At 36.7% G+C, this 14,408-nt stretch overlaps 1 protein-coding gene across 1 annotated transcript in view; it reads left to right on the top strand.

Annotated features, from left to right (window-relative positions):
- Window positions 1-14,408, top strand: part of AKAP6 (A-kinase anchoring protein 6) — a gene marked incomplete at its 3' end in the record, with an annotated part of 361,949 nt that overhangs the window by 297,553 nt on the left and 49,988 nt on the right. The gene's annotated exons all lie outside the window — the stretch shown is intronic.

Raw genomic sequence — 14,408 nt, 5'->3', positions numbered from 1 at the left:
ACCAGCAAGAGAACCAATGGATCCATTCAACCATGCCATACTAACTCTCTATAAAACACTGGTGCAACAGACTTCAATGCTTTGCAAAAGCAGCAATAGAACTTAAATTTTCAGTCTTGTGTGCTTTGCTTAGGCATGTGGTTCTCACTATAAAGATATTTGGAGTTAGACTTTGAAGATGTTAGAACATGACCAAGACATGAGAAGAATCTGAGGCCAAGCAAGGTTGTTTCATGTAAACAACTGCAACAACACACTTGTCCATTTAGAGCAGTTGCCCACAGTTCAGGCCAATGAAAAGGAAAATGAATAAGAATGATAAAGACAAAGTGAAACTAGTACCCTATCACCCCTCAAAGTTTATCAGAGCGGGTAAGAATCATCTTGCAACTGATTTGAGAGATATTCCATGTTTTATTATTATCTTTTAAAAGACCATCTCAGACCGCCATATGATATTTTTCCTGTCTCATAACAAAATAAAGTGATGTAATAATCTGATGCCAGAAGATGGTAAAGGCTAAAGAATCATTGCATTTTAGGGAAGGGGTATTGAGGGCACATAAAAGTTACATCATTTACTTGAGATCACGTAAATAATTATTGCCAAACTAGGTGAAGGCCCTAAGTTGTGTTTCTTTCCCTCCCTCAATCCAAGTTGCTTCTCAGATGTTCAACTAAAATACCTTTATGCTTAGATGACTTATGTTCTACCTTGCTGCCAGATGAAGGGGTTTAATGAGAGGACTTCCCCCCAGTGTATTTAATCTTGTTTTGGGGAATAGGCAGGAGAGGGGTGCAGCATCTTTTCTCAGAAGAAAAGAAAACATGTTCTTCTAAAAGGAAAATTAGCTTTTTCAAGAAACTGCTCTCAAAAATTTCTCCTGGACCTCTGCTTTGTTTAAGCTATGGGAGTGTTTAAAGAATGAAGTTCTTATTACATTTCCTTTTCACAAGGTTGTGGAATATTGCTTTGAGCTAAGTAATCATCAGAGCAATTTACCAGTTGGCTAATATTTAGTCAGCATCTCTCTACTACCTGATATAACAGTTAAAGAGTGTTTTTCCGTTATATATTAGTTAAACTTCTAAGAGAAGTTTACTAACCTGAGAGTGTGGTTAGTATTACTGCACATCTGGGAATACTGAAAACTAGCAAAAAAAGGAGTTGAATTTCCTGGGGCTTCCACCACAAAAGCAAAGGAAAGAGCTAAGAAGCAAATTCCCAATGGTCCAGACCCACAGGAAAATGTCCTATTTATTTTAGGTGCTATGAAAATAAAATCAGAAATATGAAGTTTATAGAGCTGGCTATACCTCAGCCTCTTCCAGGTCAGGGAGGAATAAATGAAAAAAAATAGAACGGTCTTTCTTATATTGACTTTTTGTCCTTAGTATCATTTTCCTCTTTTTTAGTGGTGTTATTCCCCACAGCCTAACTTTCTTCCTGCATTCTTGCTGTGTCCCTAGAGTTCTTGAATTCATTTACTTCCCATCTGTAGGATTCTTGAATAACAGTAATACTTCCCTAAAATACCAATTCCTAGCTGTTATACTTCAAGTAACACTCTGAGCTTTGTGATGAGTTCCAGGAGTGGCTTCATAGGAAATAACAAGTAAGTTAGCCAGAGATAAGTCTGGAAAAATACGGTTTGATGGAGGAGGCGGGTGAAGAATAGTCAACTGTGTATGGATGAGAGAGTTAGAAAACACCACGCAGCAGAGTTGAGTGATTCATGAAACAAATTAGTCCAATAATCTGTCCTGTCCTCTGTGTTCCACATTATCCCTGGGAATTCCTTTTGTGTCGTCCTTGCTCCCATGTTCTCTTGCTTTCCTTCTTAATGCTATTTCATCCCCCAGGTGTGGTCTTTATGATGGTTCTTCTTTCATCTGAACTCACAGATGAGTTCAGGTAGTTGGGATCCACACATAATCCAGAGAAGAAAATCACCTTCATCCGTTCTCCAGAATTACTTGTTTTTTAAAAATATTTATTTTATTTTTGGCTGCGTTGGGTTTTAGCTGCGGCATGTGGGCTCTTTCATTGTGGCGTGCGGTGGTCTTCGTTGTGGCACACAGGCTTCTCTCTCTAGTTGTGGCGTGTGGGCTCAGTAGTTGCAGTGCGTGGGCTTAGCTGCCCCGTGGTGGCATGTGGGATCTTAGTTTCCCAGACAGGGATTGAACCTGCGTCCCCTGCACTGGAAGGTGATTCTTAACCACTGGACCACCAGGGAAGTCCCCTCCAGCATTACTTTGAGTGGAATCGGTAAGAGTTAAAAAGCACAGTGGGTATTGTAAAAAGATTTCAAAATATAATGTAAAAATAAAAGGCAATTAGTGCCTCATCTGCTTATGAAAAGAGAGTGGGATTTTAAGAAAAGGTATAGTATAATGGCTAAGTTGCATTTATATCCAGCACCCTTTCCCCCTTATTGCTAAAAGTTACCTTTCTGTAATTGCAGACTAGTTTAGCATCTTAACAATAATGGACATGTTTTTAAAGTGCATTCTTTATTCCAGGGAGACTCTGTAATAGATACCAGCATTTTAGTAATGATACAAGCAATCTGTAAGCTATTACAGTTTTCTTTAGAGTAACGTAATCTTCATATTGTTTTGTATGTCTGGAATTTTAATAGTGTTTTTAATTTAGAAAAGGAAGTATATAACATATTACTAATTACATGTGAATATGAACTAAGCACACGACCACTGAGCTTGATTCTTAAAAACAAACATGTTTAAAAGTACTTAACCTAGTGTAGGGTAAGTCACAAAGAAATTAAAGAATGCCACACAGGGCTAACAGCAGCTTTCATGGAATAACACAGTGAGGGTCTTCATTTTTAGAATGGTTATTAATTTTGGTCTACAGCTAAAAAGTAGCTGAGAGGTATAGAAATACTCCTTTCCAAATATAATTAATGTTTTTTGAACAGATGAAGGTACAAAAGAATTAAAACATAAATATGAGTGTATTAAAAGCATGTTTAGTTTTTCCCTTGATGACACCATTCATTGAAGGGTGTCCAAGAATTTGTAGTATTAATAGTCCTGGCGGCCCTTAATGATTCAACTTGATTGGTGAGGATACTAGATTGCAAGAACAAGATCTTTTTCTAGGTCAAAGGTCAGGCTAATTAGAACTGGAGGTAAAGATGACACCTCACTTATCTGCTGCCTAGGTGAACAGAGGGTAGATGATTTTTCTTAAAAATGAAAGTGTTCGCTGAAACTATTTTGATTTTAAATGGTTAAAATAAATCATTTAGTGTTAGAATCTAGACTTATACTGTCATGTACAATTTAAAAAGTATTTTGGCACACATCCCAGACCTTCTTCAAGGAGCTGATAGAGATGTGCTTGGTGAATCAATTCAGGGGCCTTTACTGCTATTTTTAAAATCCAGCTTTTACATTAAATAAACCAGTTTGTTATTTTGCAAGAAGTTATAATCTACTTAGAACTGTCATTCTCTGTTTCTGACTTGCAGTTAGATGGTATTTCCAAAATGTCAGACCTAGATTCTGCTTCTACTGTCACCATAATACAATGTGACAGCCAAGATATTATATCAGTACCTTTTCCATAATTAGCAATAAGGATCCTGCCAAGGGTTAACTAGAAAAGTTTCATAAATGTTTTTCTACAAATGGTCCTGAAGGCAGTATTACGCTTGTAAAATCTGCTAATGTAGCAAAGACTCATGACAACCAGGAGACAAATCTATGAGCAAAACTGTTCAGAGAGAATAGTTTTGTACTGTATGATGTATGGTATGTAAATGAGCTTATTAGGACTCTCATCTATTTTATTATTGGTGACCAATTTGATAGAGGCATTTAAAAAACAATATTTCTGCCTGACTCCTAGAAATGAAGAAGATACATTGATATAATTGAGAGCAAATGATTGCATGTCGTGCCATTTAATCATGTCATTTTTCAATTGCTAGTTTTTGCACTTCACTGCATGCTTATAGAATATTTAGCTCCAATATAGATTAAGTCCCAGAGTTTGCAACTGAGCTGAGTTCCTATATTGGCTGACATCTTTTAAGTTTGGAATCAGGTAAAATATGAAGATGTCTTTTGTCCATATTTTCTTTAAAATACGCAAGTCGTCATTCATACCTCACTTGAGGTGTTTTAATTTTTTTGGCTGTTTTGAATTATTCCTTTACAATTCCAGGTTGGAAATTCTTTTTCCTTTTTTGTTCCATATTTTTTTAAGTTTTATTTTTATTTTATTTATTTATTTATTGGCCATGCCGCGTGGCTCGTGGGGTCTTAGTTCTCCGACCGGAGATTGAACCGCACCCTCAACAGTGGACGCATGGAGTCCTAACCACTGGACCACCAGGGAATTCCCTAAAGTTTTTTTTTGTTGTTGTTGTTTTTTTGCGGTACGCGGGCCTCTCACTGTTGTGGCCTCTCCCGTTGCGGAGCACAGGCTCCGGACGCGCAGGCTCAGCGGCCATGGCTCACGGGCCCAGCTGCTCCGCGGCATGTGGGATCCTCCCAGACCGGGGCAAGAACCCTTGTCCCCTGCATCGGCAGGCGGACTCTCAACCACTGCGCCACCAGGGAGGCCCTAAAGTTCATTTTTAATAGAATCATTTTTCTGATATTCACTTCCATTTTGGTTTGGGGCTAGATTTATTTCTTTTTCTTTTTTTTGACTAGATTTATTTCTGACATCATGTCTGTTAAATTCATGTTTGCCAAAAGAGCCAAAGCTGCCTGCTCAGCCCATTCCTTATCTGTGATGGCCACCACCTCCTCTACCAGAACAAGATGGCTCACACAGGTCAATACACAACAGGTTGCTCACCATTCCTTTCAGTAGGGTTTTCAGGATAATATAGATATGGGTGTGCATATTTAGAAAAAGGGTATCTTGCTTTAATACTTCCAATTTCTTTTCCCTGTTTCCTTTTTTTTTCTCTTCCTATCAAAACTGTTAATCTTGCTGGGTCAGTTTATTTTTTTTTTAATTTATTTTTATTTTTTCTTATTTGTAACATACACTATACACTAGGTATAGTTAAGTTAAGCACATAATTGGCTCAAGAATGGAGATGTCAGGACCAAATCTGCTGACCCCTTGCTGGAAACTTTGATAATCATTTGCCCTAATGAATGTTTCTTACTTTTGTTAAATCTCTTCTTTATTATTTATATGATTTACATCTTTCTCAGAAAAGAGATTATCTCCCACTGTCTGCTAGAATATGAGGTCCTTGAGGGCAGAAAGTTTTGTCTGTTTTGTTCACTGATGTATCTCAAACACTGAGAACAGTGCCCTAATAAAGGTGTTTAATAAATATTTGTTCAATTAATTAATTAGCATTTTTTCCACCTCTGCTATCATTAACTACCCTGGGCTTAAGAATTGCATAGGTTATAAATTCTTATCATATTTGCAGACTTAGGAATGGGTATAAGATAGACCCCTGACAGGTATATGGAAGAGGTTGTTGGCTCTCTGATCAACAGTAACTTTATGGCTGTGGTCACTTCTGGTTAGAACTCAGGGGCAGAGATGGTTTGAAAATGTTGAAATTTTCGAAGCTTCTTCAGCTCTCTTATGAAAGGCAGTGTAGCATAGTGTTTTCATGAACTGGCTCTGCGGTCAGGTGGCATGGGTTAAAATCCTTTGCTCCTTATTTGCTGTTACTTAACCTCTCTGTGTCTCCATTATCTCATTTGTAAAATAGGTAGATGACAGCAATGTATGTCTCAGAGTGCTGTTGTGAGGATTAAATGAGTCCATACATATAAAGTACCTAAAAAATGCATAGCACACAGAAATACACAAAAAACATTTGTCATTAGTGTAGGAGATTAGTGAAAAATAACTAAGAAAATACTACTAAGAAAAGAGCTCTAGCAATTTATGGCTCAATGATTGTTGGTTATTATTTTGCATTCAAGTAAATCTTGATTATTTGAAGCAAACGCAGCATTATTTTTATTTTGTTTTGGTTCAGATCCATATAGTCAACTCAGAATCATCTTTGGTAAAGTATATGAAGTCTACCTGACATGTCAGGTCTCTCATTCTTGTACAGATACTAACACAATAGATTACAATTTCATAAGATGTATCTAAATATATATGAAACTCATCACTGCAATAATTACACTTAACTAACATTCTTCAACTCCCACATTTTCTTCAACTCCTTTTCCAGGCATGCTCTTATATATATACTTTTCTGTTATGTTTTATGATGTCTCTAGAAGTTAGGACAGCTATATTTAAAAAGGAACTGTATTTTTTTATCATATAGCAGAATGTTTTATCTGTTGACTGAGATTTATAGGTCTGTAGTTGTAACTGTATCCCAGGAAATTTTATAGCCATTACTTGTAAAAAAAATAAATAAAAGTTCTACATTTGCATTTGTAAGTGTATTAATCAGTGTATTGACCCATGGTTGCAGAACCATGGTGACTGACTGGATGGTATTGGTAATATCGAGTCTGTTGTCATAACACACTCTAAAGGAATGGAAAATTATCTGATTATATCATCAGTTTTGTGGTTGACAATATATACCTGCCCTTAACTGAGAGATTTTTAAAAATAACAACTTTATTGAGATATAATTCATATACCATAACATCTAATTTCAAAATGTTTTTACTGCCCTGAAAAGAAACCATTTACCTCTCAGCAGTCACTCCCTATATCCCCCGACTGCAGCCCCTGGCACCTACTAATATACCTTCTGTTTCTATGCACTTGCCTATTCTGGCCATTTCATATAAATGAACTCATACAACACGTGGCCTTTTGTGTCCAGCTTATTTCACTTAGCATAATGTTTTCATCCATGCTGTGGTATGTATCAGTACTTCATTCCTTTTTATTGCCAAAAAATATCCCATTGTATGGATATACTGTTTTTTTTTTAAATCTATTTATCTATTAATGGATGTTTGGGTCATTTGCACCTTTTGGCTATCGTGAATCATGTGGTTATGAATTTGTCTACAGGTTTTTGTGTGGTCATATGTTCTCAGTTCTTTTGGGTATATACCTAGGAGAGAAACTCCTGGACCATATGGTAATTCTGTTTAACTTTTTGAGGAAATGTACTGTTTTCCAAAGTGAGTACGTCATTTTGAAATCCCACCAGCAACAGATGAGGGTTCCAGTTTCTCTGTCTCCTCACCAACATATATTGATGTTTTCTGGTATATTTACTTATGTTTTATTTCCAGCCTCACACCACTGCCACCCCACAACACACAGACAAATTTGCATATAAGTTCCATGAGAGCAGAAATCTTGCCGCCCACCATTATATCCCTACCAGTGAGAACAGTGCCTGGAATATAGGAGGCACTCAAGTACATTTAGATGGATAGGTGGATAATTGAATTATTATTAACATCACATTCCACTTGAAATTCCATGCTTTTTAAAATGTTGCAAAAGTTATGGTTTCTTGGGCATTCCCTGGTGGTCCAGTGGTTAGGACCGTGCACTTTCACTGCTGAGGGCACGAGTTTGATCCCGCAAGCCGAGTGGCGCGGCCAAAAAAAAAAAAAATCTGTGGTTTCTTGACCTTTTATGTGAATCCCCCAGCTGTAATGCCTGTCCTTCTTCCCCTCCACTTTTTCGAACTTTAGCAACTTTCATGACCTAGTTCTAGTCCTATGGATCTTTATCTGTTCCAGCTGGTAATGATCTTTCTCATCTCCAAAGTCAATGCCCATAATTTAGCATGTATATCAATTGCACATTACTTTTGGGTCACAGCCTCACTATTCACATGGCACATTCACCTCACTTACTTCATTTAAAACCTACAGGGCTTCCCTGGTGGCGCAGTGAGAGTCTGCCTGCCGATGCAGGGGACACGGGTTCGTGCCCCGGTCCGGGAAGATCCCACGTGCCGCGGAGCGGCTGGGCCCGTGAGCCATGGCTGCTGAGCCTGCGCGTCTGGAGCCTGTGCTCCACAACGGGAGAGGCCACAACAGTGAGAGGCCCGCGTACCCACCCCCCCTCAAAAAAAAAAAAACCTACCACAACCTGATGGGTTAGGTCTTATCAAAAACCTTTGCCTTGCATTGATAGCTCTCATTTTGAGTAGCCAGAGGCTTCTCTTCACAGCCAGATGACAAGCCCTTAAGATCAGGTACCACATCATATTATATGCCTCTTATCCACCAATGCCATTCCTGTAATGAAAATTATGGTGTTTGGCACATAATTGATACCCAATAAATGTTTATTGCTATAAGAAATATCATTCATGTGATCTTTGCCAACCTTGCCCCCAAATTATGATTCTGAACCAACCAGTCAAAAGCATCTTCTGGAGAATCATAGAGGTACCAGTATAGCCTCTCATTTTTCCCACCTGCTATACATTCTTCTCAGACTATGGCTGTAGGCAGTAGCATTACCTGATGCCTTGTACCTTCCAAACAGTCATCAAGGTTTGATTACTATGTAAACTCTATGAGAGCAAAGCTTCTATTTAATTTAGCACAGTGCCAAATATGTTAGAGTCATTAATTAGTAAATGACTTACTTGATAAAAATAACCAAAAGGAGTAAAATCCCCAAATACAGTACTCAAACCATCAGCATTCTTTTTTTAAATTAAATTTTATTTTTTTATACAGCAAGTTCTTATTAGTTATCTATTTTATACATATTAGGGTATATATGTCAATCCCAATCTCCCAGTTCATGCCACCACCACCACCCCTCCACTTTACCCCCTTGGTGTCCATACGTTTGTTCTCTACATCTGTGTTTCTATTTCTGCCCTGCAAGTCGGTTCATCTGTACCATTTTTCTAGGTTCCACATATATACGTTAATATACGATATTTGTTTTTCTCTTTCTGACTTACTTCACTCTGTATGACAGTCTCTAGATCCATCCACATCTCTACAAATGACCCAGTTTCATTCCTTTTTATGGCTGAGTAATATTCCATTGTATATATGTACCACATCTTCTTTATCCATTCATCAGTCGATGGGCATTTAGGTTGCTTCCATGACCTGGCTATTGTAAATAGTGCTGCAATGAACATTGGGATGCATGCATCTTTTTGAAGTATGGTTTTCTCTGGGTATATGCCCAGTAGTGGGATTGCTGGGTCATATGGTAATTCTATTTTCAGTTTTTTAAGGAATTTCCATACTGTTCTCAATAGTGGCTGTATCAATTTACATTCCCACCAACAGTGAAAGAGGGTTCCCTTTTCTCCACACCCTCTCCAGCATTTGTTGTTTGTAGATTTTCTGATGATGCCCATTCTGACTGGTGTGAGGTGATACCTCATTGTAGTTTTGATCTGCATTTCTCTAATAATTAGTGATGTTGAGCAGCTTGTCATGTGCTTCTTGGCCATCTATATGTCTTCTTTGGAGAAATGTCTATTTAGGTCTTCTGCCCATTTTTTGATTGGGTTGTTTGTTTTTTTTGATATTGAGCTGCATGAGCTCAGCATTCTTAATTATATTAAAATTCTGGAGATCATCAAGCAAATACTAATAATATAAAGTTATCACTGGCTGAAAAGATCTAGTCATTGATTGATTCATTAATTTTTTTAGCTATTCAATAACAATTAAAAAATAATTGGGGGTGGGAGGAATTGGGAGATTGGGATTGACACATATACACTATTGATACTATGTATAAAATAGATAACTAATGAGAATATACTGTACAGCACAGGGAACTCTACTTAATGCACTGTGGTGACCTAAATGGGAAGGAAATCCAAAAAAGAGGGGATATATGTATATGTATAGCTGATTCATTTTGCTGTACAGTAGAAACTAACATAACATTGTAAAGCAACTGTATTCCAATAAAAATTAATTAAAAAAATAATTGATCACTAATGGGTGTGGTCTTTAGGCTCTTGGCTACAAGTGTGACTCCAGAATCAGAACTTACACCTTCTATTTTTATACTTCTAAAAAACTACTCAACTAGATTAATTTTCTTATCTGAAAAACTAAGTTCCTCTGTTTTCTGTAGAGCAATGTTCTCAAACTTTAACATGCATTGTAATCACCTGTAGGGCTGGTTAAACCATGCCTCATTGGGGCCCACCCCAGAGTTGCTGATTCACAAGATATGGAGTGGCACCAGGGAATTCTTGTTTCTAACAAGTTTCCAGATGATACTAATACTGCTTGGCCCAGGGAACACACTGAGAAATTTTGCTCTAGAAAATTTGGTCACAGGTAGCAGACTAAGAGAAGACAATTGCTCACCTCATGTAATTAGAATGGTAAAATACAGAAAATGCAAAAAAGAAGAAAAGCACATGAAAAAGTGTAGAAAACCCTTGCAACAAAGAGATGGAGCTGTCTGCTTTTGTATGATCCTATTTAAACTAGAAGAATGTGCCTATCTTTTCACTTCTCTCTCTTCTCTCTGTATATTTCCTCATGCCAACTACGCTGAAGGCAGGTACATATCATATACATATACAGATTGACGTTTCTTTGATGTGCTTGCCACATAGAAGGCATATTCAATAGATAGTGTTTAAACAATTGATTCATCTAGAAGGTAAAGTCATGTTTGACTTTATAAATGGAATTGCTTCATAAATAATTTTTTAATTTGACGCATTACCTAAAGTCCCACCACTTTGTTTCTGTTGACCTACCTAATGATGTTACATTAACTGCTAAATAAAATTATGTAAGAGATATGGAGACAAATTTCTTTGGAGTTTCTCAGCTAGATTTAATTGTTTTCTCTCTGCGTTTACCATATACTTAGTTTTGGTATTTTTTGAATTTCATTTTCCTCCTCATGTCTTTTTTCTCTATTTAGTTCTTACATTTTATTTATTGTGCATTTTGGTTCTTGGTCTAATTGTAGTTCTTTAATTGTAGGCTTATTTATATCCTTTTGTAATAGGAGATGACAGTATTATTTAATGTCAAGAATATGGGTGTAGATTTGACTCTTGAACAACATGTGTTTGAACTGTACAGGTCCACTTATACTCGGATTTTTTTTCAACAGTAAATACTACTGTACTCTATGATGAGTGTGTTGGTTGAATTCGCAGATGTGGAACCCTGGATACAGAGGAACCCTGGGCTGGACATAAATTATAATCAGATTTTTGATTGTGCTGGGGGTTGGTACCCCTAACCCCGGCATTGTTTAAGGGTCAACTGTACAAGTAAATATAATCATTCTATGCAATATGTGTGCATAAATACATAAATTTAATGTATAATGAAGAATAAGTTACCAGTATTGGAAGCCTTACGTTCAGTGGTGTTAAACTGAAGCCAGTGGCAGGAATGATGTTACATCACATTTGGCTCCATAATATGAGTGGTTTCAACAGTCAGAGAAGTTCATAAAGCAAGTCAGGAGAGGAGACAAGCCCTACATAAACCAAAAACACCCCTTTGTATCACCACTGGTGAAGTGAAAATCAGATTGATCGTTTATAAGTATAAAGCAAAAATCTTCCGTCTGTTGGCAGCTCTCTTATAACATGTCCAAAAAGATATGTTTAAAGGGTTGGAGATTTGTAAAGGAAAAAACAAATTAGAAATTTTGATTTTCACTTTTATATACTTCTCAACTTTTATAGCAAATATGCTTTTTGAGTAACATGAGGAAGTTGAGTAGAAGTGTAAAATAACCAAATTAAATAGGTCATTAGAGACTTAAAAGTAGAACACCGACCTATATTCCAACAATTGGATTCTGAAGTGATACTAAGACAATGACCTCCATACTAACAGAGATAGCTTTGTAGGAAAAAGTTCCTAAAGATTACCAAATAATAATGATACTAAATACATAACTAAGTACAAAAATAATGATAATTAAATATATAACTAAATACAAAAGCATTTGGAATATCTTTCTCTTAGATATATTGATAATTAGTTCTCCTTCTTTCTTTTTACATTTTCTTTCCCACTTCTTTTCTTTCTACTTTTCTGGGAAGGCAATATGACTGTGCTTGGGAACCAACATGATCTCATTGGATATCAAGGACAATGCTTCAAAACTGGCAAAAATGAAAAACCTTGTAAACTTTTCTGTTCCTTACTTCCTTTTCCTTCTGCTTTACTCTCTCTTTTCTCCAACACACTGGGTACTCCCAGGGTCCCAGGCTACTTGCTACTGGACCTTCTGTCCTTATAACCACAGCCACCCAACTTGGACCATCTGGCTCACATTGTTTCCCTGAAGATTTCACGACTCCTCCGATAGCAACCTGCACAAACTTCTGTTAGCACCTACCTCTCTGTATTATTCTTGGTACTGTATAGTCCACCTCCAATAGACTCTCAGCTCCTTGAGAGAGGGAGCAGTAACTTGCTCCTTTTTGAAGCCTCCATGCCTGAAACAGTGCCTGGCAGATGCAAGGTGCAATACACATTTGAGGAGGTCTGGAAGGCAGGGATGAGTCTGTCTTATTTCTGTGCCTTACTTAGATTGCTTAGCTTGGGTTTCTGTTCTGTTCTCTGAAAATGTAAGCCAAAAATAGTTATAATAATCATTTTGTTCCTATGTAGTTATATTTAACATTTCTCTACGCATAGTGTACCATGGAAATAATGTGAACTCTACTGATTCTAAGAAACATTACCAGCAGATGCACTTTTATTTAGTATGTGTTTGTGATTATAAATAAGCATGTACATTTTAATGGTTGTCATGGAAACACATTTATGTAAAAGAATGTTATCTTATCAGTTATATCACTTAGATTTAAAAAAGTACTGAAAAGTATGTTGGCCATGTAAAATTCTCAATGTTCCTCTCCTTTTAAAAGTAGTGTTATTTCCAAAGTGTGCATATAGAATAAATTAATCTAGAATGTACACTAAATTCTTTGAATATTTAAAACGTTTTAAACTGAAGAATTGTGGAGATCTGAAAATCAGATATTGAGTGTTAACAGTGTCAACAGTTTTTAAAAACAGCTAACACAGTTTTAAAACCCATAGAATGTCATTAAGATGTGGGGTGGTAATCATCTGGATACTTAAATACTGGATACATTCTAGATACTAATAAAAAGTTATGGCCAATCACCTTTATGAAAATGTCCCCTAGCAACCTCACATGTCCTGTTTCAGAACTTTGAAAATGCCTGTGAGGTGAATGAAGCCCATTTGGGCTGCTTTGTGAATATCACCTAATGTGGCTATGCTAAGTCCACACATACCTTTAGTGTCATCCATGGCAAACTCTCATTTAGCTAAGAAACATAGGGACTTTTTGTTGGCTGGAGAAATGCAGTCGTTATTTTAGTCAACTTAAAGTGGAGTTTTGCAAGATCCAGTTTTGTGGCATGGAAACATCTCTTGATTTTTCTAGCCCTTTATTTTTAACAATTTAATGACAAAACACAGACAAAAACCCAAAATCTTCAACATGTATATTCATAGAACTCATCTGAATCAATCCCAGTTGGCTATATTATTATCTTGAAGTGTTTAAGATTGGGCCAAAAAATGACAGATATTAAGTGGGCTTGATAGTTTGACTTGCTCGACAGTTGTTCTAGAGCAAGAGAGCAAATTATTGAAGGGAGTGTGTGCGTGTGTGTGTGTGTGTGAGAGAGAGAGAGAGAGAAATAGGAGAAAGAGAGAGAATGCATGTGGGGAGGGTCAGTTAGCAGGATTGGGAGAGGTAATGGAAACAATGCCTATTGCTTTGGTAGACCCTCAAGTTTTATCTTTGAATGTGTAGGGGTTTCTCCTCATTCAGCATTGAACTAATGAATAGCATCAGTAAAGAAATTTGTCAGACCTGGTCGTTCTATCAGGAGTTATATAGGAAAATAGTAATGATCCCTAGGAAAATAAATAAGGGTAAGTTCAAGAAACATAACAAAAAATGCTGTACTGGTATAAACTGAATAATAAAATTCCTAGTCATATTTTGCTGTAAATAGAGGTATGGGAATTTGTCATTCACCTTATTTAAAATTCAAAAATATTAAAGGCACAGGGTTCTCTCATTACAGAAATAATAGAATTCCAGCTATTACTGAGTTAGGGTTGTTTAAATGGCTATAGCATGTATTATATCAATAAGTGGAACATCTGTATGAGACGTCCACCTGCTGGTCTACTACCACTCTGCACATTTCAATGAACTGCACTTAATCATTTTAAGACTTCTTCTAATGAAGACTTATCTAGATTAACATTTTAAGCACAAATACTTTTAGGCATTAAAACTCTAGCACTAAATGAAATTGCATTGTCTTGTGTATCCTTGTTGATTAACAAGCAATCTGTTAACTGTTAGAACAGTCCAATTGTGGCAGTAGAAGGAGATTAGTAATTCAGTGATGTTTGTGGATATAATCATCGTTTCTCCCAAAGGCTTTGAATTAGAGTATCACTTACACACT

The sequence above is a fragment of the Leucopleurus acutus genome (assembly GCF_964270905.1).
Source record: "Leucopleurus acutus genome assembly, chromosome: 1".
NCBI classification, from domain to species: Eukaryota; Metazoa; Chordata; class Mammalia; order Artiodactyla; family Delphinidae; genus Leucopleurus; species Leucopleurus acutus.
The sequence above is the reverse complement of the archived record's forward strand: the minus strand, read 5'-3'. Positions and strand labels throughout refer to the sequence as shown.